Source organism: Rhinolophus sinicus, linkage group LG03 (genome assembly GCF_036562045.2).
Source record: "Rhinolophus sinicus isolate RSC01 linkage group LG03, ASM3656204v1, whole genome shotgun sequence".
Classification (NCBI taxonomy): domain Eukaryota; kingdom Metazoa; phylum Chordata; class Mammalia; order Chiroptera; family Rhinolophidae; genus Rhinolophus; species Rhinolophus sinicus.
Window position 1 is genome coordinate 47,283,004 of NC_133753.1, and position 26,868 is coordinate 47,309,871.

At 42.5% G+C, this 26,868-nt stretch overlaps 1 long non-coding RNA gene and 1 pseudogene across 2 annotated transcripts; both read right to left on the bottom strand.

Annotated features, from left to right (window-relative positions):
* Window positions 1-933: 933 nt before the first annotated feature.
* Window positions 934-25,551, bottom strand: LOC141570576 (uncharacterized). Of its 2 annotated transcripts, XR_012494727.1 has the most exons (4): window positions 25,213-25,551; window positions 12,106-12,283; window positions 9,815-9,942; window positions 934-1,977 (listed from the first exon to the last, which is right to left on the bottom strand). It is a non-coding gene; the product is annotated as an uncharacterized LOC141570576 (long non-coding RNA). The 2 variants fall into 2 exon arrangements; XR_012494728.1 differs by lacking the exon at window positions 12,106-12,283 and having other exon boundaries at window positions 25,213-25,528.
* On the bottom strand, window positions 12,293-17,438 carry LOC109460198 (ATP-dependent zinc metalloprotease YME1L1; annotated as a pseudogene).
* Window positions 25,552-26,868: the final 1,317 nt, after the last annotated feature.

A 26,868-nucleotide genomic window follows, 5' to 3' on the forward strand; every position in this document is an offset into this window, starting at 1 on the left:
TAAAGAGAAAAATGTGAAAGACAGCCAGTGGTAATTACAATAAGTGCTCACTTTATTTTTTTTTAACAACTATTCTTCTGTACCTCTCCTCGGATCAGAAATGGAATAGAAAAACAGACCCATATAGAGAGCAAAAGCCAAGGTCTGGGTGGACTTCCACCAGTTTAGAAGCAGGTAGAGGCCACCCAAAGTATAGTTTCTGTGAAAGTAACAGAATAAATGTTCTCCATGCAAACTGAGAGCCTAAGAGGCCACCTGAATAAGCAGCTAGCAGACATGTTGGTGGGATCTTGACTGCCACTGTGAGGAAGGAGCCCAGAGCGCCTATATTTTAGTTGGCTCTGGGAAGCCAGCTAAGCAGAAAATTAAGTCACCAGACAGGAGAGGAGTAGGAAGACAGAAAGAGAAAGGAAAAGGAGAGGAAGGAAATGGAAGAGGAAAATAATTTTCCACTAAAAATGAACACACAAACCAAATTTCCAAAACATATGAAAGAAAATATTTCTAAGAACACCTGGCAACAGAATCAATAATCAAAAAGTGAAATCACCTTAGACAAATGAAAACAGTAGAACAATCTACAGGAAAAGAGAAAAAAAACAAGCCATTCCCTGGCTAAAAAATAATATGTTGATAGAAAACAAAATAAGTATGTTTTTATAAAACAACAATGAGATACACAGCACACCTATTAGAATGGTCAAAATCCAGAATACTGACACCACCACCACCAAATGTTGGTGAGGATATGGAGCAACAGGAAATCTCATCGATTGTTGGTGGGAATATAAAATGGTATAGCCACTTGGGAAGACAGTTTAGTGATTTCTTACAAAACTAAACATAGTCTTATCATTGATCCAGCAATCATGCTGCTTGGTATTTATTTACCCAAAGGAGTTGAAAACTTATGTCCATACAAAAACCTGCACATGGATATTTACAGAACCTTTATTCATAATTGCCAAAACTTGGAAGCAAGCAAAAGGTTCTTTAGAAGGTGAACTGATACCATAAACTATGATACATTCAGATAATGGAATGTTATTCAACAGTAAAAAGAAATGAGATATCAAGCCGTGAAAAGACATGGAGGAAACTTAAATGTATATTATTAAGTTAAACCGATTTGAAAAGGGTACTACTGTATGATTCCTACTTTATGACTTTCTGGAAAAGGCAAATGACAGAGATAGTAAAAAGATCAGTGGTTGCCAGGGATTAGAGGGGAGGAGGGAGGGATGAATAGGTGGAGCACAGAGGATTTTTTTAGGGCAGCAAAACTACTCTGTATGACACCATAATACATGGATACATGTCATTATTTATTTGTCCATTATTTATCACCCACGGACTTTGGATGATAATGATGTGTGTATATAAATTCTTTAGTTGTAACAAATGTCCCGCTCTGGTGGGGGATGTTATAATGGGAAAGCTGTGCATGTGTGTGGGCAGGGAGTATACGGGAAATCTCGGTTCCTTCTGCTCAGTATTGCTGTAAACCTAACACTGCTCTTAAAATAGCCTATTTTCTAAAATGTAGGATGCAAATGAAATAGTGATGAATACTGAAGTGAGTTCAAATTATTGCTCTGGAACTGTGTAAAAAAACAACAAATAAACCTTGTCACACTTAGAATGTTTTCATGTGTTTCCCTGAATGTAATTATTGTACAGCTTCCAGAGCCCAACTCAAGTCCTGTCTCCTGCAAGGAAACTTCTTTTATCAGTATCAGTCCTAACTGTTCTCTCCTCTCCCTCGATCTTTTGTTTTCTAATTACTGTCCATGTTGTTTATTCTGATTTTGATTGCAAACCATTGAAGGCATAACGTTGTCTTACACGTGTCCCTCATCTATGAAGCTCAGGACTTATTTCGTTGTCGGGTGGGTCTGAATTTGGGTGATGAGTTCTGAACCTCAGTTTCTTCATCTGCAAGTCAGGGCTAATAATAACGATTAAATGTGCTTCAACCTGTAAAAAGATAAAATATGAGACGTCATCAAAATGGTGGCGTGAGGTGAGCCTCTGTAAATCTTCCCTGGAATTTACAACTAATCGAACAACAACAACTCCACAAAGGACTTCTTGCACAGCAGACAGGCAAGATGAAGAGGCCCACTACTGAATTCACCTAAAGGTGGGTGAATCGCAGAAGTGGGGGAGGAGGAAAGGGAGAAGCACAGAGACGGAGCCGCGTGGGTGCAGGATGCAGACCTAGCTCAGTGTTCTGAGCTCGCTGCTTTCCGGAACTACCGCAGCTGCAGGAGAGGGAAGAACTCGGACTGCTAGGGCTCCGCTTATGGCCCACAGGGCTGAGGGGGCAGCATATAACACGGCTGAACCCAACGCTCACGGCAAAGACTGAGGAAAGAAGGCTGAAAACGGTGGTTTAAGCCCTCACTGCCAAGCAGAGAATGGAAGCCTTAGGCACTGAGACTAGCCGCCCCCTCCCTACCCTCCCAGAGCTCGCCTCGCCCCCACCTGCCCGGTGCTAGAAGTGGAACAGTAGCAGTGTCAGATCAAAACAACAGAATATTTGCTTTTCTGAGAACTGTGGACCGCAGACACAGATTCACAGCCCAACTAGTTCCAGCAAAGGGGAGGGAGCTGTGGAAGCAGGACCGGCTGTGGTGGTGGTCGAGGCCATTGCTCTGGGCCTCCTCTCACAACTCACCCCGCCCCTGGCCCCACCTATCTGGGCAGATCCCTGCAGGAATAAACAGAACTGTTGAAACATATGGGCTCTGAATCTGGTGCAGGAAGAGCTTTGGAACTTCAAAAGCTCTCCGCGTACCCACCAGGACACTGCGCCCTGTGACCCAGGCAAACTATTAACAGAGTAGAAACCCGTATCCCAGGGAATCCCCCCATTGTGTGAGAAGCCATAATAGTGCAGAGAAAACATAGCACTACCATGTGAGAGAGAAAAAAAGGCTGCAATTGGAGAGAAAATGAAACATTCTACCAACAAGTACTGGAAAACAAAAGAAAGCCCTCTTCCTATCAACCTGTTGCAGAAGCCACTCCTGTAGATGTCTAGGAAGAGAAATAATAAATCAGTAATTGCCATGAATAACCAAGGCAACAAGACAGCTCAGAAAGAAAGTGAAAAGTCTGCAGAAAAGGAACTTAAAGACATGGAAATATGTGACTTAAATGACAGAGAATTCAAGATTGCAGTTCTGAAAAATCTCAATGAGATGCAAGAAAACACAGAAAGGCAGTTTAATGAACTCAGAAACACAATCAAAGAACAATATGAGCATTTTACGAAAGAGATTGAAATTTTAAAAAAGAACCAAATAGAATTTCTGGAGATTAAGAACTCAATAGAAGAAATTAAGAATGAAATAGCCAGCTTAGGTAGTAGAGATGACCAGATGGAGGAAAGAATCAGTGACATCGAAGATAGAAACTTGGAAATGACAAAGATGGAAGAAGAAAGAGACTTGAGACTTAAAAGAAATGAAAGAACTCTACAAGAACTTTCTGACTCCATCAGAAAGTGCAATATAAGAACAATGGGCATACCAGAAAGAGAAGGAACAGAGAATATATTCAAACAAATTGTCGATGAGCACTTCCCAAACTTGTGGACAGAACTGCATCCTCGAATCCAAGAAGCAAATAGAACGCCTAATTACCTCAATCCCAACAGGCCTTCTCCAAGGCACATTGTATTCAAGCTGTCTAAAATCAACAACAAAGAAAGAATCCTCAAGGCAGCCAGGGAAAAGAAGACGGTAACCTACAAAGGAAAGCCCATTAGATTATCATCAGATTTTTCAGCAGAAACTCTACAAGCCAGGAGGGAGTGGAACCAAATATTCAAACTATTGAAAGAGAGAAATTGTGAGCCAAGAATAATATATCCAGCAAAGATATCCTTTAGATATGAAGGAGGAATAAAGACCTTTCCAGACATACAGAAGCTGAGGGAATTTTCTAATACACGACCTGCACTACAAGAAATACTAAAGGAGGCTATTCGACTACCATCAACAGGGACAGTTTGTGGCAATCGAAAACATAAAAAGGGGGAGAGTAAAGGTGTGAACTGAAATATGGGAATGGTGAAAGTAAGCGTGCTGAAGAAAATGGAATACTCTAAATATCAAACTTTCTTTTACATAAACTTAAGGGTAACCACTCAAAAAAAATCCAGAACTGAAATATATACTATAATAAAAGAAGAAACAGAGGGAAACATCATAGAATACCACCACACAGAAATAACAGACAACAACAAAAAGGCAAAGAAACAATGGAGTCACAGCCTTACCGGAAAACTAAAGACAGAATGATAGGAAATCCTCACATATCAATAATCACCCTAAATGTAAATGGACTGAACTCACCAATAAAAAGGCACAGAGTAGCAGATTGGATCAAAAAACTAAACCCAACCATATGCTGTCTCCAAGAGACACATCTCAGCTACAAGGACAAGCATAGACTCAAAGTGAAAGGGTGGAAATTGACACTCCAAGCAAATGGTACCCAGAGAAAATCAGGTGTAGCCATATTGATATCAGATGAAACAGACTTCAGGGCGAAAAAGATAACAAGAGACAAAGATGGACATTTCATAATGGTAAAGGGGACTATACAACAAGAAGACATAACAGTCATCAATATTTATGCCCCCAATCAGGGAGCACCGAAATATACGAAGCAACTACTAACAGAACTAAAGGGAGAAATTGACCAAAACACAATTATACTAGGGGACTTAAATACATCATTGACAGCTATGGATAGATCATCCAAACAGAAAATAAATAACGAAATAGCAGCCCTAAATGACACATTAGATGAAATGGACATAATTGACATATATAGAGCACTTCATCCTAAAACATCAGACTATACATTCTTTTCTAGTGTACATGGAACATTCTCAAGGATAGACCATATATTGGGACATAAAATCAGCCTCAGCAAATTTAAGAAGATTGAAATCATACCAAGCATATTCTCTGATCACAAGGCTTTGAAATTGGATATCAACTGCAAAAAGAAAGCAGGAAAAAACACAAATACATGGAGATTAAACAACATACTTTTAAAGAATGACCAGGTCAAAGAAGAAATTAGAGGAGTGATCAAAAGATACATAGAAACAAATGACAATGAAAATACATCCTACCAAAATTTTTGGGATGCAGCGAAAGCAGTTTTAAGAGGGAAATTTATATCACTACAGGCCTATCTCAAGAAACAAAATAAATCCCAAATAGATAACCTCATGTTTTACCTTAAAGAACTAAAAAAAGAACAAGTGAAACACAAGGTCAACAGAAGAAAGGAAATAACAAAAATCAGAGCACAAATAAATGAAATAGAGAACAAAAAGACAATAGAAAAAATTAATGTGACAAAGAGCTGGTTCTTTGAAAAGATTAACAAAATTGACAAACCCTTGGCTAGACTCACTAAGATAAAAAGAGAGAAGACACTAATTAACAAAATCAGAAATGAAAAAGGGGAAGTTATCACGGACACCACAGAAATACAAAGGATCATCCAAGAATACTATGAAGGACTATATGCCACCAAATTCAATAACCTAGAAGAAATGGACAAGTTCTTAGAAACATATAGCCTTCCAAGGCTGAACCATGAAGAACTGGAAAATCTAAACAGACCGATCACCAGTAACGAAATTGAATCAGTCATCCAAAACCTTCCCAAAAGCAAAAGTCCGGGACCAGATGGCTTCACTAGTGAATTCTACCAAACCTTCAAAGAGGATCTAATACCAATCCTGCTCAAACTCTTCCAAAAAATTGAAGAAGAGACAGTACTCCCTAACTCATTTTATGAGGCCAACATTACCCTGATACCAAAACCTGGTAAGGACAACACAAAAAAGAAAACTACAGACCAATATCTCTGATGAATACAGATGCAAAAATCCTAAACAAAATTCTAGCAAATCGAATACAACAATGCATTAAAAAGATTATTCATCATGACCAAGTGGGGTTCATCCCAGGGCACAAGGATGGTTCAACATCCAAGAATCCATCAATGTGATACATCACATAAACAAAATAAAGGACAAAAATCATATGATTATATCAATTGATGCAGAAAAAGCATTTGACAAGATACAACATCCATTTATGATTAAAACACTTAATAAAATAGGTATAGAAGGAAAATACCTTAACATAATAAAGGCCATATATGATATAACCTCAGCTAATCTCATAATTAATGGTGAAAAACTGAAGCCCTTTGCTTTACGTTCAGGAACATGACAGGGCTGTCCCCTATCACCTCTGCTTTTCAACATAGTGTTGCAAGTCCTTGCCAGAGCAATCAGGCAAGAGAAAGAAATAAAAGGCATCCAAATTGGGAATGAAGAAGTTAAATTATCACTCTTTGCAGATGACATGATGCTATATATAGAAAACCCTAAAGACTCCACCAAAAAGCTATTAGAAACAATCAACGAATACAGTAAAATTGCCAGCTACAAAATCAACGTACACAAGTCCATTGCATTCCTATATACTAACAATGAAATCTCAGAAAAAGAAATACAAAACACAATTCCTTTTGCAATTGCAGCAAAAAGAATAAAATACCTAGGAATAAACTTAACCAAGGATGTGAAGGACCTATATGCTGAAAACTATAAGACATTTTTGAAAGAAATTGAAGAAGACACAAAGAAATGGAAAGACATTCCGTGCTCATGGATTGGAAGAATCAACATAGTTAAAATTTCCATATTACCCAAAGCAATATACAGATTCAATGCAATCCCCATCAAAATTCCAATGGCATTTTTTAAAGAAATAGAACAAAAAATCGTCAGATTTGTTTGCAACCAGAAAAGACCCTAATAGCCAAAGCAATCTTAAGGAAAAAGAACAATACTGGAGGTATCACACTCCTAGACTTTAGCTTATACTACAGGGCTGCAATAATCAAAACAGCATGGTATTGGCAGAAAAACAGACACGTAGACCAATGGAATAGATTTGGAACGCAGAAATAAAACCACATAAATATGGACAGATAATTTTTGACAAAGAAGCTAAAAACATACAATGGAGGAAAGACAGCCTCTTCGAAAAATGGTGCTGGGAGAATTGGATAGCCACGTGCAAAAGAATGAAACTGGACTGCTATCTGTCACCATGTACCAAAATTAATTCAAAATGGATCAAAGACTTAAGCATAAGACCTGACACAATAAACTGCATAGAAGAAAACATAGGTACTAAACTTATGGACCTTGGGTTCAAAGAGCATTTTATGAATTTGACTCCAAAGGCAAGGGAAGTAAAAGCTAAAATAAACGAATGGGACTATATGAAACTTAAAAGCTTCTGCACAGCGAAAGAAACCATCGACAAAATAAAGAGGCAACCAACTGAATGGGAGAAGATGTTTGCAAACAGTGCCTCCGATAAGAGGCTAATATCCAAAATATACAAGGAAGTCATGCAACTCAACAACAAAAAACAAACAACCCAATTGAAAAATGGGCAGAGGACCTGAAGAGACATTTCTCCAAAGAGGACATACAAATGGCAAATAGACATATGAAAAATGCTCAACATCACTAATCATCAGAGAAATGCAAATAAAACCACAATGAGATATCACCTCACCCCAGTCAGAATGGCTATCATCAACAAGACAAATAGTAACAAGTGTTGGAGAGGCTGTGGAGAAAAAGGAACCCTCATACACTGTTGGTGGGAATGCAGACTGGTGCAGCCGTTATGGAAGGCCGTGTGGAGGTTCCTCAAAAAATTACGAATAGAATTGCCATATGACTCAGCAATCCCTCTCCTGGGTATCTACCCAAAAAATCTGAAAACATTTATATATAAAGACACGTGTGCTCCAATGTTCATTACAGCTTTGTTTACGGTGGCCAAGACATGGAAACAACCAAAATGTCCTTCGATAGATGAATGGATAAAGAAGTTGTGGTATATATACACCATGGAATACTATTCGGCGGTAAGAAAAGATGATATAGGAACATTTGTGACAACATGGATGGATCTTGAGAGTATAATGCTAAGCGAAATAAGTCAGACAGAAAAAACAGAGAACCATATGATTTCACTGATATGTGGTATATAAATCAAAAACAACAAAAGAACAAGACAAACAAACTCATAGACACAGACAATAGTTTAGTGGTTACCAGAGCGTAAGGGGGTGGGGGGTGGGAGATGAGGGTAAGGGGGATCAAATATATGGTGATGGAAGGAGAACTGACTCTGGGTGAACTCACAATGGTATTTATAGATGATGTAATACAGAATTGTACACCTGAAATCTATGTAACTTTACTAACAATTGTCCCCCAATAAATTTAAAAAAAAGATAAAATGTAAACTTTAGTGAATAGATTGGATGATTAGGAGTAGAGATTAGAACTGTTTATTCCCCTCTAACAATATTTTCAGTTAAAAAAACCAGATGTCAACTACTAAAGTCCCTAGTTCTTTTCCTGAACTAATCTTCCAGTTTATATAGTTTGTCTTCCTCCTCACATCTCTTTCCTTCAACTTGTCAACTTGTTTGGTCACTGCCTCAGTGGTTAAAAACAAAATAGGAATTCAACTCCCATCATCTGAAGAGCCAACCTACGCCTCCCCTGAATTGGGACCAATGGAAAGTTAATAAATATCCCTGTTTTGAAATGTCAGAATGACCTTTTTAAAAGAAAGCCATCGTCATACATGAGTGCATTCTCACTGTAGTTATGGGAATTTTAAACTGGGACCAAACACTGCAGCCGTTCCATGTCTCATCTCTGCTGATGAGCGTGGAGTCTAAAACGCCACTCTGTAACTCTGTTGCTGCAGCCGACTGTGTCTCCTGAATGACAGCCGTGAGGGTGTGGTGGGCGTCCCCACCTCACTGATGAGCAAATTGTGCAGCACAAGGGATCCAAGGAAGGGTCTTTAAGTCTGGTGATTTCTCCTGTGGCCTTAATAACAACTAGCCCCAGACAGATTTGCCTCCTGGGGAAGTGGAAAATAATTTTTTTGGTTTGTTTTTATTTTTGTTCGAAAAGGCAAAGAATGAAGTAACAGACTGCTGTAGGCATCTATTTTAGTCTCACGGATCTAAACAATTTCCAGCTGCAGATGTTAAAATATCCAGAATCCATGGAGAACAGAAGAAATGACATTATTCATCCTGCGTTTGCTGCTCTGAAGGTTTTCTGCAATTCACAGCATTTGAGACTCGTGTGTGGAGCAACTCTGCCTGTGTTCACACGCTGCATTCAGTTCACTTCAGCTTATAAAACCTTTTACAGAGAGCCACTATGGGGACAGGCTTATATGCTGGGGACATACAAAGATGAGCAAGTGCCAGTGAATCCTCAGGAGCTCACAGGAGAGAAGACATGTGGAGAGGCCACACACATGGCAGAGCAGGCTCTGCCCTGCACGAGGGTGCCTGGGAGTGGGGGCAGTGGGCTTAGATTCAGCCTGTGCTGCTATTCTCAAGCTGTGTGTCTGGCTCTGGAGGAAGTGGTGCCTTTCCCTAATATGCACAAAGGAGCAATGTGTGCTCCCAGCAGCCCAGGACGGAGGTATAAGCTTAGAACTCATTAATAGAGGGCTATATTAGAGGCAGGTATCAATAGCTATGGGAAGGGAGGGGAGAGCAGGTGAGTCTAAAGTTAAGGAGAGTGACAGAGAGTGAGGGACATTTCAGGAGGGTCCTGGAAGAGGAACAGGAATTTGCCTTGTAGAATTGATGAAAGAAAGGCAAACAAAGCAGAAGAAACAGAGTGAGCAGAGATACAGAGGCTGACCTGTTTCCACCTGGCTGGTAGAGGTGAGGCCAGAGGGAGGCAGGGTCAGATGGTTCAGGCCTTGGAAGCCACGCTGAGGATCCTGGGCTTCGGCTCCTAGGCTGGCGGTCCTCAGACTTCAGTGTGATCTGAAACGCATGGAAGGCTTGTTACAAGTGTATGTGATTTCCTTGGCCCACGCCCCAGAGACAGGTTCTGATTTACCACGTCTCGGGAGGGTCCCCAAAACAAACATTTTAAATGATTTTCGCCGAGGGTTTTGCTACAGTGGTCAGAGGGGAAACAGTGCTGAGCTAGAAGTGTGCTCGAGGGGTTTAGGCAGCAGAACATCTGGTAGGTTTGCTGGAACACAGATCACCAGATGCAAAGTCGGGGGTGGGGGTGGAGGCAGCTGGGGGCAGCACGTGCCAGTGCATGTTCTTAGGAACTACCACAGGGCCCAGCCCTTAATTAATCCACCTTCAAGTGTGAAGGCCGGGTAATAGGCTAAAATGTGAAGAAAGAAGGCAGAAGGGACAAGAGGCAAGGATTTCAGGCCCAGCTCTACCTCCTGTGGGTTGGGTCACTTCAGGCTAATCATTTCCCCTCCAAGTCTCTATGTACCCCGACAGGAACTCAGGTCCTCAGGCCTCAGTCACACGGTACAAGACTCCCATCCCTCCCAGTGAGAAGTTCAATGCATTACATAAGAGGATGCTGGGTAAGGCTTAAAACAAAAGAAAACACAACAAAACAAAAATTTGAAGGGTGGAAGTTGGAATAGGCTCAGAGTTGTGTGGGGGAAGCGAAATTCTTTCTGAAACCTTCTCAAGCCTCTCTGTGCCTCATAGCACCCAGCGCAGTACTCTGCACCTCGTAGGCACTCAACACATGCTGCTCAGTAATGAACAGCATTTAGGGTCTGAGCGCTGGGCACAGCGGAAACTCCTCCCCTGCCGTAGGCAGCCTACGATCAGCAGGCATTTCATATGGTGACCCACCTATTATCCAGACTTTTATTAATTAGGGTTCTTAATTATCTGGATGTTTTAAAATATCCTCGGGTAATGATAACGACATAATGATAACCCCCAGGTGGCTGTAACCTATATGTGATTGGGTGGGGGAAAGAATTAGAGATTTTCAAGGTAATGAAATGTTTTTCTTGGACTTAAACACCCTTTAACATATACAGACTGTAGCTTTAAAATTTGCCAAATGGAGATAGTTAGGTGGGTTATTTGAAAGTATAATAGGAAGTGTATAGCAGAGAAGGCAGCCTGTGGCTTGCCTGGGAAAGTGTGTTCCCTCCCATTCGAAATCAAAAGACAGGTATAAAGTTTCTTCGTTTATCAGTTTGCAAATTGAAAGAGACTGCAACTAGGGTTAGTTAGTCCTGAACAATGCAGTAGGCATGTGGAGCTCACTATTGGTTAAGGAAAGGGCCGGACCAGAGCTGGAAGGCCGTGCATTTACAAGATGCTCCTAAGGCAGATGCTATCGGTATCCTGTCCACATCCCCATGCTGCCCCGTCCAGCTGCCAGCACCTGTATCCCTGTGCCAAGGATTCTCTGGTGCTGGAGCCTGTCTGGACCATGAGTGCTACAGGCAGGAGTTGTCGGGAATCATTGCCACCTTCCCTCCAAAAGAAAAAAAGATTGATGGGACTAGGTGTATGCCTCAGCTCCCCTGTCCCTGGTGGGATAACTGTCTCCCAGAGTTCCCGGGGTGGGGGTTAAGCTCCATGTGGTCACAGTGGTAGCTTGCATGAACACACATCTCTCCTTCCTGTGTCACCTCTCTGCTGGTGTTTCCTGGGACCATCTACCAGACAAACCGTCTATACTGGAATCCATGTCTCAGGTGCTACCTCTGGGGGGACCCCAACTAAGACATCGGGCCACTGGGAGTGTGATCACTGAGGTCACTGATTTGAAGCCAGGGGTCTAACAAAAGACAGGGCCAGCATGAGACTTACAAAGCGATAGAGGGAGGAGCTGGAGAATAGGTCATAAAAAGAGATGAGCACAGGGACAACTCATGGGGGTGGAGGGCAGAGAGGAGAGAGGAGGCGACCGCGATGAGATGCCAGCTCTGGCTCTGCCCCTGCATGTCGTGTTAAGACACATTATCAGTCCATACAACAACACTATAAACTAGGAAGGTGTCATCTCCACTTTTCAGTTTAGGAAGCCATGTTGGAGGAAGTTAAGTAGCTTCTTTATGATCATGTGACTACTGAGTGGCACAGAGAAGGGATCTGAAGGCCTCTCTTGGTGCCAAAGCCTACACTCTATTCCGAAGAACTCACCTAATAGCCCACACATTATGAGTCATTATCAGTGAGCAGCGTGGTGTTTACGAAGAGGCAGCAGTTCCTCAGGCCAGGCCAGGCTTCCCAGGGTGGAAGGACCTTAAGGAAGTTGAGGTCAGCCACATTGGTTCTCAGCAGATCCAGAAATTTGATTGGTCTACAACCCAGCAGTGATCTGGCCCAAGGGAACTGAATGAAAATACCTCAACTCTCCGGAGAATCATGTAAGATCCAGGCACTAATCTGTTGACAGATATTCGTGTCAGTTGGTATATTACTTTCCTATAGCTGTTGCGACAAAACTACCACAAACTGAGTGTCTTCAGACAACACATATTTATCTTACAGGTCTGGAGGTCAGAAAACTGAAATCAGCTTCACTGGTCTAAAATCAGGGTGGGCGCGGGGTGGCGTCCTTTCTGGAGGCCCTAGAGGAGAATTTGTTTTCTTCCCTTTTCCAGCTTCTGGAGACCTCCCTCATTCGTAAAGCCAGCAGCATTGCGTCTTCCTGTCTCTCTCTAACTCTGTGCTCCTGCCTCCCCCTTGTGGTTACATTTGGTTTATCTAATTAATCCAGGGTAATCATCTCAAGGTCCTTATTAATCATATCTGCAAAGTCCCTTTTGCCATGTAAGGTAATGTAGCTGCAGTTTCCAGTGAATATCTTCGGGGGACCTGAGACAAGAGCACCGGGCGGGGACGATCTTCATGGACAGTGTCATCAGGTGCTGTGAGCCAGCTGGACACCAATCCTCCATCCAACAAACAGGGAATGGGGAATTCTGACACTCGGGCCTCCCTTCTTGTAGATGTCTTGCATTTTCATCAGGCAGACTATCAACTACTGCTCTTTTCTTACACATTTGGGTGGCTTCCAATGCCCCATCCCTGGCACATTTGCGAATCATCTTTTATGGTTGCTTGATGGGACCTGTCTCACTCTGGATCCCCTTTAACTGTGCCCGTTAACATGGTCTGACAGACCATGTATAATACAAACTAGTCTCTGGAGATAGCATTTGACCCAGGACCTCTCTGACCCCTGCCCCCTCTCCCAATTGCTCTGATTTTTGACTATATACTCCAAGTTCCAAAATCTGTTCTGCCCTTTCTCTGTGGCTTTGGCAAGATATTAGGACTTTTTCCTCTGCATTCTGTGCTCAGATAATCTCATCCATTACATGTTGATTTTGAGTAACCTAGTCTTAAAGTTTGGAGAATAACTTACCTTAGCCTCTTATGTGCTGACCTTTAAAAAAAACAAAACCTGTAACTCACAGTTGTCTGTTTTTCCCACTGTCTACCTCTCTAAAATTCATTTTAAGAATGTTCCGTGATGTGCTAGGCAGCGGGTAAGGGCCTGGGGATACAATGGTGAACAGACTTGCCCCTGCTCTCATGGAGCCTGGAGACCAGGAGGAACGATGGATCTTTATCAAATAATCACACTCATGAACGTGTAATTAAAAATGGAGGTAATTGCTCTTAAGGAAAGAAACATGGTTAATGAAAACTTAAAACAAAGAGATCTGTCCTAGATTGGGGGTCCTCAAGGGAAGCTTCCTTAGGAAGTGCCATCTAAACTGTGATCCCTGGGTGGGTGGAGGGGAGAGGTGGGAAGCTGGGAGGTTAATGTGGCTACAGGCAGAGATGGATGGACAGGGAACATTCTTCACGGTAGGGGGAGGAGCTGTCTTTAAAACCAAACCATGAGCCAGAGGGGGGTGACCTTAGAGTGAGAGGTTTACAGTAAATTAGAAAATTCTGGGAATCCAAACCCAAGAATGCTGGTCCCTTTCCCCACTTGTGACTGTCTTTTGAACTTTAGGATTTGGCAATCATTCAAACCAAATAACTCTGGGGTGCAAAAGCCAACTGAGTCCAGAACACTTTCTGCCTCATTGTTTCAAATTAAATGTCTTTAACGGGTATGTCTCAGAATTCTTGTCTTTTTCCCTTAGAACAGACTTCGGCATAATGCATAAACATTTCCCCCCCCAACATGCTTTTTCTATAACAAGGCATTTTGTTGCTTCATTGGGAGTGAATTCCCAAGATTTTAAACTTGAGTCTCTGGTCCTAAGTTTCCTGGTGGCACCACTTGGATGTCCTAATTAAAGTCACTTGTCGAAGTGAGTGAGTCTTTGGAACGTCTTGTCCGATTCTGCTCCCAAGATCAGAGACCTGGCCTCCCAGCTCAGTAGAGGGGCAGTGGGGAAAGGAGTGGGAACCCTGGGATGAGCCCTCAAGGCTCCCAAACAGGAAGCATGGCCAGTGGGCTCTGACCTAGGCCATTACTTTCGTTCAACTCCACATTATGAAAAGGGGAAGGAACGAGGAAAGCAAATTAATGCTTAATAACTGTTGCAACCAACGCACATCTAAAGCTCCAGCATCTCATGGCTGAGATCTATTCACATCTGACCTGAGACCATTACCACATCCCATTCTTCCTCATTAACATCTGTGATTCTCAACCTGCACTTTGAATCATGGGGAGTAAGGGGACGGGCGGCGGGGATGTTAAAAAACAAACAATGCCTTTGGTAATTATTTCATTCGTTACCACATGATATGTGAATCACCCCGACTCACTCCATTTGTATCTTACCTGATGGTCTACAAGGCAAGCTGTGGCCATTTCACTTCTGTTCTGTGATCTGTTCTACTCCTTACACCAATAAGGCACTCACCCGTGTTTCCTGTTTGAGCCCAGTTCCCACGCCCTGTCTTAGCGCTGGAACCTTATACTGTTTAAGAACATGGACACTCATTCACCCCTCTGGCTCTGTCCTTTCTGGCCTCCCCTAATTCTGGCTTCCAGGAACCAGATCATGGCTCTGACCTGTTTGGTCAGTGCCTACACCTCCCATTGGGGGTTTGAGGCAGCTACTTAGATCCTCATAAGCTATTTGTGAAGTAGGAACTAATACAATTCCTATTCTGTAGGTGGGGAAATTAATGCCCAGAAAGATTAAGTGATTCATACAAGATCACCCAGCTCTGGGTTTTCCTGCTTTATGATTCTGTGATCCGAAGAATCCATTATTCGATACTAAGTCAAGAATGGGAGAAAAGCGTTGGCAGAAGGAGACTAAGGCAATGCTACTTATATTCTTGTAGTAAAACCAGCAATGCATCAAGAGAATCATCATCTCAATTTCAATTGCTTCCCCTCAAGAACAATTTTAATCTCTTTGGCATCCAAAGTCTCATAGGTTTGGCATCCAAAGTCTCATAAAGCTCCTGCTAGATTCTTATGCCATTTTGCATGAATCTTCAAGATATGTTTTGCTGATTCATATGAGTCCCTGAGAAGGATTCTGATTTCCTGTTCAATAGCAGATTGTGTTTCTGGACTCAGTTTCCCTGTATCGGTGTAGGTCATAACTCCTAGCTTGCCACTCCTTCCCAATTTGGTAACCATCTGCTTTGCTATTTCAGTTGCATTATCAAAATCAGTGGAAGCACCTGTTGTAATACGGTCATTTCCAAATATAAGCTCCTCTGCCAAACTTCCTCCCGTATTATCACCCATTTGTGCAAGCAGCTGAGCTCTGGTTTCATTCCATCTATAAGTCTCAAGCAACAGGGACACATGTCCAAGTGCTGACCCTCAAGGCATGACTGTAGCTTTTTCTGACAGGCATTGCATCTTTAGTGTAATATGCAATAAGAGCATCACCAGATTCATAATATGCTGTGATGGTTTTATTTTTGTTATCGGTCACACTTCTATGTTCAGGCCCCATTAGAATTTTATCTCTGAAAAACCATTTCTTTTCCATCAACAGCTGCCTTTAATGCAGCTTGGTTCACAAGATTCGCCAACTCTGCTCCAGAAAAGCCAACAGTGCCTCACGGTATGATTTCTGGATCAACAGAAATCAAATATTATTTTATTGAGACACCATTTCAAAATTTCTGTTCGACCTTGTACATCTGGCCTTGGAACTGTATGTAGTCTGCAGGTCAAAATGACCAGGACATATTATGGCATTATCTAATGCCTCCGGGAAGTTTGTGGCTCCTATGATGATAACTCCTTCATTGGGTTTAAAATCATCCATTTCAGCAAGAAGTTGATTTATAGTCTGCCTTGAATATGGATGCATTGGAGATTCGATTTGCTTTCCACCAACAATAAATATAACACAGGGAGCATTTGCTTTTGCTTCCCTAAAAGGATTTTTTGCCTCTTAGGGGCTACATGAAAAAAACAAAATAAAATAAAAGGATTTTTCATACAGCTGGCTCCCATACCCACAAACATCTCATCAAATTCTGATCCAGAAACATAATAAAAAGGAACATCAGCTTCTCCAGCCGCAGCTCGGGCAAGAAGTGTCTTTCCTGTTCTTGTTGGTCCAAATAAAATAGTTCCTTTTGGAAGTTTGCCTCCAGTAAATTTGCACAGTAAATTTTCCAAGAATTCAACAACTTCCTATAATTCTTGTTTAGCTTCCTCCAATCCTTTAACACGCTCAAAGGTGACATTTTTCATCAGGATAGGATCTACTACAGAATCAAGCCCCATTGTTGTCCAGAAGTGGAGAGATAAAAATGGTTTTTTTAAGAGTCCATAAATGCCAAAGAGTAGCAAAACAGAGAATCAGATGAGGTCATCTTAGAGAATTATTGTGTTTTTTTTTTCGTTTGTTTTTTTGTGACAGTGTTTGAGCATTCAGAAAACCCTCTGGAAAACCAGTTTTAAGTGCATGTTGGTGAGCTTCAAGTCTGTTTTTGGTTTTCATGAGTTTGTCCAAAGTCTCAACATCTGCTCCTCTGTCTCACAAAAGAAATCCCTTCACAAACGATGGTGCTATCTGCTGTGTTTCTGCCGATCTTTCAGAGGTGGACTGTAGACGTCGTGTCCTTGATTTCAAAGTTTTAAAGCCCTGAGACTGTATGAAAACTGGCCAGTCCTGAAGATCTGAACAAATCCTTTTAAGAGTTCTTGAATGTTGTCTGTACAAGCAAGAGGAACATAAAGTACTAAAGACATCTCTGCAACCATATTTATTTTCAAAGAAGGACTGTGCAGAGAAATGAGATACACAAGTATGCCAATGGGAAAAAATGTTTTTGCCTTTACAAAGTCCAGGAAGTCGACTGTCTACCAATTGATCAATCTGTCCGATTTTTAATTCAGATAATCCAAGGCCCCTTAAGTTAAGCACAGGCTCATTGCTGGGAGCCTCATGCTCAGGAACTACATCTCGATGCTGGTTTTGAGAAACTGATGCACTGACAGATACAGATGTGCTTTTTGGTGAACGGAAGGCATGGATGAGATGCTTCAGGGAAACAGTCACCAGGGGCTGCACCATGCTCCATAGGGAAAACATCTCCTCCAGGCCCTGAGCCACCTCACCGCCTGCTGAAACTGCCCTTCTGTCCACCACTCAGGGGGGAGGTGCTGATCCCTCACCCCCTTTTTCTCCCTCATTTTACCTTCATTCTTCCTAGAAAGAAAAAAAAACGGCCTCCCCTTCCTACAGGGGCCACAAGGGCAATCTCCCCTCCCCTTTGTTTTATTGGACTTGTATGGGGTTTGCCATGGTTGCACGTACCGGATTGCAATTCCTTGTTGTTCCTGAAAAGGCCCTTTTTTTTTTTTGCTGGAGAAATAACTATCTTGCTGACTTTTTGTTTGCATACTTAACCCACACAAACAAAAGCTCTTTGGGATTCTCAATAACTTTTAAGAGTATGAATGGATCCTGAAAGCAAAACGATGATCCTTGGGCAGGACTTTATCCCTCTGTGTGACAGGGAAGGGACATGCTGCCCACCTTTCTCGGATATTTTTGCTTTAAAGAATTCTGCTTTGACATGCCTATACCTCATGGGCTGTGTGATAATTCTGTTTACCCACCAGTTTTGTTTCTGGTTGAACAACTGGGGAAGTTTTCGTCATACAATGTTTGTGATGTCCTTTGGCCTCTCCCTGTTTACCTATCAAATACATCTCTGTTCTTTTTTCCTCTAGTGTGACGATTCAAACAGCATTATTTGACCCTACTACTACCTAAACGCAGTGCCAATGTAGACATTGAAATCATGTGATCGTATTCAGTGGCTGTCCACATGACCCAGAATCTGCAAACATTAATCTTGTTTTAAATCGGCTTCCAATGAAGAGATGAAATATGAAAGTCCTTATGGAACCCTCACAGAGCCCTGAGGGGGAGTCTGCAGATCCCCGGTGAGGAAGCCCGAGCTAGCTGGCTGAAGCACAGTGGCCTGGAGCCATGTGTTGAATGAACCTCAGAGATACAGGCGGTGCTGCTGTTCTTACCACCCATTACGTGGTTACTTCATAGTTTCTGAATAGCTGTACATACCTCAATACATCTTAAGAGTTATTCTTATTTCTATGTCCCAGGTCTCAGTTTGAAATGTTTCCCTCTCCGCTTCCTTGATTACTAATGAATCAAAGCGCTAAGTCCAGGTCCACCCCTACTTCTTCCTCCCAAAGTCTCCATCAGGCACTTCCTAAGCCTTGTCTCCCTCCAGCAGATGTCCTTGTTCTGGGTACGAGGTCCTGAGTCATCTTCCCTCCACTGTCCCACACTCTCCCTTCACCACCAATGGGCCATTCATTGTGTGCTTCTCCTCAGGTACGCTAAACATTCCTTTCTTCCCTTACAAAGTCAATTATAAAAAGTGAATAGGATTTTCTCCATAATCCCTGTACCTCAGAGTTGATATGTAGACACTTACTGAGAGTCTGGTCATGTCCTCTTACATCAAACAATTGTCAAATATTTAGTTCCAGCTCTTTCACTTACTATCTGGAGGAACTAGGGCACATCACTTAGCCTTCTGAGCCTCAATGTCCCCATCTATAAGATGGTCATAATCCTACATGCACTATCTGTCATGTGGAGTTGCTGGGAAGCTCAAATTTGATCAAGGATGTGAAAGTGTTTTGAAAACTGTAAAGTGCTAGTGAAAGGCAAGTTGGTAGTAAGACAGACACTAACATATTTGTCACTTTATGATTCTTACCATTGAGGCTAGACAAGAGTGTCATCTCAGCACAGATCAACACACTGAAGATATAGGAACACGAGATTATTAAATAGAGGACTTTTTTTCAGCATGTCATTTCCTTCTTCGAATTGCAATACATCATATTTGAACCTTGTGGTGCTTGATGAAATTTTTTGCAACTGATGGAAATGAGAAATCATTATCCTTTCCAAATAGATCACAACTGCCTCCCTGTTCCAAAAAGAGGTGCTCTACAGAGTAACTAGATTCAACTTAGAGATGGAATATCTGCAGCCAGTTTTCTTTTTATAATGTAACCATATTAAAGACAATTTGGAAATAAAGAAATAAAAATAATCCAGAATCCTGCTATCCGAGTACAACTCTTTGTATACTTGCCCCTTACAGTCCTGTTGTCCTAAGCACAGGTAGCTTAAGATGGCTGTAGTTAGTTATCATGTACCCACCATTATGTACATTATAATGCCTTTTTTGACTTAACATAGCAAATATTTCTCCACAATTCCACATATATAGCCTCTGTGTTTATCATTTTAATGGACAAATAATTTTCTATGAACTTAATTCATCGTAATCCCCTTTAGGGCAGGGTTTAGGTTGCCTCCAGGTCTTTCTTTTGTTACTTCTGTTAACGCTGCAACGGACAGATTCTTAAATACTATAGCTTTTTGCCTTTGTCGACAGATAAATTCTCAAGGTAGAATTATTAGCTCAAAGGGTATGAAAAATCTTTAGGGTTCTTGCAAATATATTTCTATTGCTTTCTAAAAGGAATCCACAAATTATAATACCATTAGGCATATCTGACTTCATTACAAACATACCAGCATTGAGCAATTTATTATAAATTTTACTAATTGAATAGGTGTAAAATGCTATCTCAGAGTTGCTTTATTTTTATTTCCATAAAGGAAAGAAGAGATTTTCAAAAGCTACTGTTTAGAGGAGTAAAGTCTTGGCACCAAAAGAAATCCAGGCAGCACACAGTATCTTCATTTAGCACTAGGTCCACGCCAAAAAAAGTGAGAGAGTGAGTTGGTACCCAACCTCCCTGTTTGGATGGGAACAGCCAGGCCTGCCCCTTGAGTCCCCATCACATCCAGGCCTATAGTACGCAGTAGAGTGGATAATCCTGAAGCAGTTTACATATACTTGCCAGAACTCACCAACAGAGTTTCAGTTTTGCAGGACTTCTCTACCAGCAGTACAAGTTGCAAATGTTCCAGGCAGGAATATTAGATTGGCAACAGGAAAGTTGATTATCATCCAACTCCTGGCATCTAGGCCCAGTCAGAAGGAATTTTCAGGCAAATAGAATCTGGTGTGATGTTTATAGCTGCTGAGAGGGAGCCAGGCCTCTTCGCTTTGCTAGTTACATCAGTTCCCAAGGGAACGGGAGTGGAAAAAGCCCACTCCAGTTTTCTCAGTTTTATGTTGCCCATTTGCTAGACAACTTGCCTGAAAGAAGTGATGTGAAACTTGTGAACCAGAATCTTGGAAATAACTCTGACAGTCTTGATGGAAGGGACAATTTGAGTCATGAAAGCTTTTCCCATTAAAAAAAAAAAATCAAATACCTTTTTCACTATTTCATATTCTGGCTCAAATACTCTTAATAAAATGCCCAGAAAACGACTTGAGACTTAATTTTGAAAAATTCAAAATCAGTAGCGAAATATAAAGGGAAATGCTTTACTACGAAAAAAAATTTGTAGTTGTTAAAAATGTTAATGTAATTAGAGGTGATTTTAGGTATTTAGGGACGTTTGTTCCCCATCCTAGTTAGCCTTTTACATATCTAACTTTTTTCTGGTAGGACAGTAGATGGTAGAGGGAAACTGAATCTCATTTCATCATAAAAACAATTGTATGAAGCAGATATTATTATTGTCTTCATTTTACTGATGCAGACTCAAAGAAGCAAAAGGCCTTGCTTCACGGTGGCCAGGTGTGGGGACAGAGCCCCAGAGAGCAGTTTCCAGGCTCTCGGCCTCACATGGAAAGGTGCTGGCTCAGGTAGTAAATGGCCATCAACTGTGATTGGATGGCCATCAGCTGTGGCTAGTTGGCCATCAGCTGTAACCAGTGAGCCATTGGCCACTAATATAACTGCTGTGGCTATGCTAGCAGAAAATGGGGGCTAGCAAGAAGATGGTGGCTGAGCCAGCAAGCGGCGGAGGTTTGCAGATCGTGTGGCTCCTGCTTCCTGTGTCGCCAACCCAGCCGCCAGCGAGAATATAGTGGTGTGACTCCCCTACCTATGGCTCCGTGGGTGTTCCTTTTTGGCCTCACCATATCCTGCATTCTTATGCGGGGAGCGGGAGCAGAGACCCCGCATGACACCCTACACGACACCAGGCTTTCGGAAGAAGCCCTTGGATGGAGAATGTGTGAACAGCAGGTGGCAGCAGTGTCCTTGGAGCTCGAGTCACCTCCAGTCCCTGGAAAGCTAGGCCAACAATACCCACCAGCAAAGGGGTGTCTAATGCCTGACTTCTGAGCTCTGACCTGTTTCCTACCCTTCATGCACCTCCTGCTGAGCCAGGCAGACAACTGTGTTCTAGAAGGTTGTATCCCTGAGGAATGTGTGGAGGAGAAATTTGGGAAAGATGACCCCAAAACCACTTACAATAGAAAGGCTCCCATCTAGATATAAATGTCAGGTTTAGCTATGTGACCTTGGCATATTACCCCGTGTTCTTCGATAGCCTTTTCTGTAAAACAGAGATAATAATGGCTACCTGCCTCACAGAGTCATTGAGATGATTGAAGGAACATGATACGCACAAAGCCTTGGAACAGCCCAGTGAAAACAGCACATGCTACTGGTTAGTATTTGTCTTTGCAGACTGCTTTATCATTTGCAGTGAGCTTTCAGACCTATCATCTCATTCCATTCTCTCTCCATTTTTGAGATGTAGATATCACACCCATTTAAAAGAGGACTCTTAGGTTGAGCCAGAGGGAATACAAATCTGCATGAGCTTTGAAGTCAGACTGGGAGTCAGATTCCTCTGAGCTGTGGGACGTGTTACTTCATGCTTTGGAGCTTCAGTTTCTTTGGCTATAAAACGATGATAATATTACCTACGTGGTGCATTTATTATGAGGATTAAATAAAACGCATATATGAAGCCATCTGGTATAGTTCATCCTACATAGTGAACACTTAAAATTCCTAAAACGATGTCTTAAAATGAGACATACAGAAAAATTATAAGAAAGGGAAGTAAAGTTACTCACAATCACACCATCAGAAATAACCCTGTTATTATTGTGATGTTTTCCCTCAGTTTGTATGTAATATGACTGAGATCATATCACATATGTACAAGTAACTGAACCAAGGTGCTGCCTCTAAAGAAGGTGGCAGAGCTGGGCCTGCACACCAGGCAGCCTGGCTCCAGATTGGGACTCTTCTGTGTAACCACTTCTCACATTGCTTCTATAAAGCTCAGGCTTAAAGCCCTTTTGAGAAACTGATGAAAAAATATTTAAATGTTTCAAGTTTGGAAATACACACACTCAAAAGCACGTAAAGAAACCAGATGTAGCCAAAACAATCCTATCACAGTGTTCAAGGCTGGAATTTTGCCTGGAAAAGTAATGCTTCATGTGGAAAAAATTTTAATTTCTACATATTTGTTTGGCTAACATTTTAATTGTTAAAACATTAGTGTTCAAGCTGTGATCATTACAATGGGTAAATTTGTAAATTTCATTTACAATGGGTAAAACCAGTAAACTGCTCATTTGACAAATTGACTAAATTGACAAATGGAGTGAACCGATTACTCAGCAATTGGGTTTTGGAGTGCACTGATGTTTGGCAAGTTGGCTTACATCTATGGGACGTGTAGTAGTGCTCAATATATAAACGTGAGTGAATATATTAATACATGAGTGAATTAATGACTAAATGAGTGCACTGAATCTTGCCGTAAACGAAATGATCTTTCCCTCTAAAGATCAATGACTTTACGTGATGTCAGCATTTTAAGAGCCTTGACAGAAATTCTGGTTCTAGGGTCACTCATACTCACTGTGTGTGAACCCTTACTTCAAATCCATGCTCGTGACCAGGTGGCTGCTAAGTGAGACCCAGTGCTTCCCTGTGGGTTCAAGGTTGAAGCCCACGTTCCATGCGCTTGGAGTCAGAAGAACCAGGTTCCAATCTCACTTGGCTCCCACACTTACTAGCTGCAGATCGCATGCCAGTCAGTTCACTGTTGAACTGTTTGTTTCCTCATCTATAAATTGGGCATAATTCTGGTGTCTGCCTCACCTTGTTCCCAGCATCACTGTCAAGATCAAATAAAACATGTAGATGTTCTCTGGGAGCAGGGAAGGCCTAGATGAAGGTGAGCTCATTATTGTTAAAACTATTAGACTTCAGGGTCCCCAGTGATCGTGTGCTAGTGTGGTAGAGGGAGCACTGGGAGGGGGTGGGATCTCCTTGGGGACGGAGGGCCAGGAAGGTCACTCTTCCCTTTGCTCTTTGGTCTCTGCCTGTCTGGTCACTGACATCCATTGACAGAGAGACACACAGACCAGGTCAATGGCAATGGGAGCAGTCAAACACCAGTGGCCTTACCACACCTCCTTCCTGGTCACTTCAGGGCTGAGGTCATGAGCTAAGGGTGCGGAGAAGAGCCTGGATTCTCCCACAGCCACCTCTGGCTCTACAAGGCCAGGCTGGTGATGTCCTGCTCAGTCTGGCCTCTTCCATCTCTACAGCTCTGAAGCCAGCCTGAGTGGGTTCTGAGGGGGCGTCTACCAGCCACCTTTGCTGCCTCACAGAACCAAACCCAAAGTCAAGGAAACCTGCCTGGGGAGGGCGGCTGGGGAAAGGGAAGAACACAGCTGGGGGTGTCAGGAACAGGCATGGAATGCTACAAGCCTGAGAACAGGACCAAGGACAGAAAATGAGGGAAGAGAGAGATGACTGGAGAGCACTGTTTTTTCCTCTCACCCTTTTCTCAAGTGTTAGAGTGAAATCATCAAGGGGAAAAAAAAGACATCCTTCAAAGAGAAAATAGCAATCAGTGTCAGCTTTTAGTGATTGAGTGGACGACAGCACATCCCAGCTGCCATCAGGAGACCTGCCGCTGCTAAGTGACGCTGCGGGCTGCTGGTCTAGGCCAGAGGGACACCCAGTGCCTCCTTGCCTCACACCCAGGCCACCTGACCTGGGCAGGTCACTGTCACAAGCCGAGCCGTAATTTATCACCCATTCATACTGGTTCACTTTCTCTTTCATTAATTATATTAGCCCTAGTGGAGACTTAACGTAGCAGTTTACTACATTTGAAAGGTGCTTCCTCCTTCCAGAGACCATCAAAACCTTCATTTAAAAGCTCACACACCTGAACAACCCTTCAGGGTTGAAAGCACCTGAGTACAAATGGACTCTGAAATGGAAGGGTCCAAGTTCACCTAATTAAGTTATTATCTGATATCAACTGGGGCTCCCATGTCACCCCTCAGAGACCTGGTTCAACTTGGCCTAAACCCCAATTCCAGGGACTGTGAACAGCACTGGTTTCAGACCCTTTTGGGTCCCAGGGCCTTTTAATTATGGAGTCCACATTCCACATCACATCAAAGACACTAGAATATATCTATATTTAACATTAAATATAACATGTTTGCCGTTATATTTAATAATCAAAAGGGTTTTATTAATTTTGCTTTTGAAATTATTTAACTACCAGTCATTCATTCATTATATGATTGGCTATGATTTCTGGGTTGTCATCATACATTCACAGGAAATTTTATAGAGTGAGAAAATCAAACCATAGCATTATTTTCAAATAGAAGAGAATTTATAATACTAAATTTTAAAACGAAGCTGACATAATTATATGTTTTATAGACATTTAACTAAAATGCACTACTTTTAATTTTATACTTTTCTCTTTGTGTTTTGGATCCACTACATTCTTTTCTCATCACATGTGTTTTTATAGACCTTTGGGAAAAGCTCATGTGCCAGAGGCGCTGTGCCAGTGGGGCCTGCTGACCAGATGGCCCTGCTTGTGGTTGTTCAAAGCCCTTCCCAAGGTTTTGGCCCGGTCTCACCTCACTTGCAGCATCTTGCTGATTCCTTGCTCCTGCATTGCTGCTCATGTTTTGGTTTCAGCTGGTATCAGAACAGTCACAAAGCTCAGGGCCTTCTCTGCCTCCTACAAAATATCCAATTACACTGGACAAGTTGATAGCTTGACGGATTCTGAGGGCCATGGAGAGAGGACACTCATGTACCTTGCGACCTTTGGCCATCTGGTTGGCTCCACTCTGTGCCCACCCTTCCTCACTGCACATCCTCCAAACTGGCTGTGCCAGCAGTGTGGCCACCCTGTCCTGGGCAGCTCTCCAGCGAGTCTTTGTCACATTGTCCCCTTCCCTTTTCTGGCTGCTTCTCTCCAAACAGAAGACATGCCAGGAATGCCTGTACTCTCTACCCCACCGCCCGTCCTCCACTACCCCCCACCCCCCATACACACCACTACCGAATTTTCTCCATTTCCTTACACAACATTACTACTTAATGCAGCCATGCCCTGAAGGCCCCCTGGGTAGGAGCCCCCAGTGGACACAGGATGGGGACCTCACAATCTCTCAGTCAAGGCTTTGGCTAGCCTTTGGTTTGTTTTCGCCATTAAAAAGTAGTAAGATCAATCTCAATTCTGGCCTAATTGAACCTTCACTCCCACTCCTGGTCCTGCCTCTGTCTCCTTGACCTTCAACGTACCACTGAGAGACAGAGTTGTCTCTCCCTGGGACAACTGAGGAGTCAAGTGGTTAAGTCCTGAGACCCAGGCTTCTCTACTGCCAGTCCTGGGCTTTCTCAGGGTCTTCCCCCTGTTGCCCCCCCGCCACCCCACCATTGTCGTTTGTCACTTGGCTTTCTTCAGGGAAGACATGCACTGCTCTGTGAATTTCCTTCAGCCGATACAGACTCTCTGCTTATTTCAGCAAACAGGGTGTGGAGGGTGGAATGAAGTCGAGGCTGCAGGGTTGCGCAGCAGGGCCAACTTCTCCATCAGGCACAGGAGGCACGAGGCTCTCAGATGCCCACAAAAATGGTTTAATTTCTTTTAAAATCGAAGAAAAAATACTTTGAGGTCGAAGAAAATGTTTTAGTATATAATATTAATCTATTTGCCTTCATACCAACGCAGACTTAAAATATACTTTTAATATTGTTTTGTGGAGGAAAGGAGAACACAAAGGCAAGAGAACCCAGGGTCTACAACAGTCATTGTGCAGCCCTGGTGGGAGGAGTCTTCACACTGAGCTCCACAGATCTCCCAAGGCCTTTTTAATTTCCTAAGTGTTAAGTGTATCTTACGTTCTGATGAAGTGACTCCTTTTTCTGTGTGTGCATGAATTTGAGGTGCCTCTTGAATCCTGGAATACATTACCTACTCATATTGTGAGTATTGACTAAGATAACCTTGAATCTTGGGTGGGATCACTAGAAAGACCGAGCCACAATCAGAAGCTTGGAACTTTCAGCATCACACCCTGCCCCTCCCCATTCTCTGGAGGGGCTGGGAATTCATAATCGACCATTCCTACATGACGAAATCTCCATCCGAATCCCAATAGTACGGGCCTTGGGGAGCTTCTGGGTTGGTGAACACAACTCGCTGCTGGGAGGGTGGCACAGCTCAACTCCACGGGCACAGAAGCTCCTGCACTTGGGACCCTTCTGGGTCTTGCCTTATCTCT